This window comes from Maylandia zebra, linkage group LG6 (genome assembly GCF_041146795.1).
Source record: "Maylandia zebra isolate NMK-2024a linkage group LG6, Mzebra_GT3a, whole genome shotgun sequence".
In the NCBI taxonomy this organism is placed as follows: Eukaryota; Metazoa; Chordata; class Actinopteri; order Cichliformes; family Cichlidae; genus Maylandia; species Maylandia zebra.
This window is the reverse complement of record NC_135172.1, coordinates 13,170,623-13,171,995: the sequence shown is the minus strand read 5'-3', so window position 1 is coordinate 13,171,995 and position 1,373 is coordinate 13,170,623.

The following is a 1,373-nucleotide window of genomic DNA, read 5'->3' as shown; positions in this document are numbered from 1 at the left end:
CTCTCTCTTTTTTATCATTCTCATTTTCAGCCTCTCTCACCCTCTCTGATACTTTATTTTACCCATTTCAAAAGATTAAGAAACCAATTAGTAAAGCTCTCACAGCAGCTATTACCACGCTGGGAACTGGGGAGAGAAGAAATCCCCGTCTCTCCTCTTCCAAAAGAAGGATTTCTCTCTCATTGTCGCCAGGTTGGGAGCGAAGGATGTGGGGTGTATTTGGAGTGCTGCTGATGTGGTAATTTTGGCTCGGAAACAATGCTACGCTGTGTAAAGAAGGGGTTTTGGAGGGAAGTAGCAGAGCTGGTGTTTTTTGCGGTGTGTGTGTGCTTTTGTGCTCACATGTGATACACACACTCAAATTAAGGTGACATCATGGCATCGCTCCGAAGGTCAAACTAGGTTCCAGATGAAGGAGGAAACATCGAATTAACTCCGAATCAGGACGTGGACACAGACACTTTGCAATAAGCAGCAAGAATAGACATAGTGGGAACAGACTGGGAACAGAAGGGTTTTCCTGTGTGAGTGTTGTTGGAAAACAAATAAAGGGAAAATGATTTAAGGAGTAAAAAGTTGGTCAAAATTATGAAAAAATAAGCTTCTCAAAGCAGCTGTAACATTTCCTTCCCTGTGGTGTCAAATAACTTTTTTTTTTTTTATCAAAGCTGCTGAGGTGTCAGAGTGACACATCAGGTTTCTTTAGGTTCTTAAAAAAAGACACATACAGGATACCCTTCTGTAGCCTTCTGACTCTGTGCATGTTGTGGGGAGGATTTTCAGCATGGGCAGTAGGTTTCTTGTTTTGACTGCTCTGACTTTTATAATGTTATTGTGTTAGTGCAGAAAGCAGTTTGGCTGCAGTGCATCATCATGATTTGATTACTGGCCCATCCAAAAATTTCCTGCACGCTGAAATTATGTAAAGAATTTCATTGCCATAACTCTGCATTTCAGGACTGCAGAGTTTACAATCTATTCAGATTTTCAACATTTTCTCATCTAACATGACAATAAAATTTAAATAAAAGTAGGCTGACTATCTTTAATTATTATGATTGTAATTGCATTATTTGTAGATCTACATGCATGCCCCTACACAAACACTGCAATGGTTACAATGCATTGCTTAACAAGCACTTCATAGCTGACTGGAGAGCAGAATTTCGGACTGTATGATAATTTTGTTATGGATATTATTGGACATTTCTGTACCTATAAAGTACCTCCTGATCGACTACAGAATAGCGGATCAATAGACTGACTTTTTGATTTTATCTGCAAAAAACAAATCAAGTTTGCATTCTCCTCCTGCTGTTATCATTGTACCGGTTAGTTACACTTAAGGGGGCGTGTCCAAATGAAGCCCATGT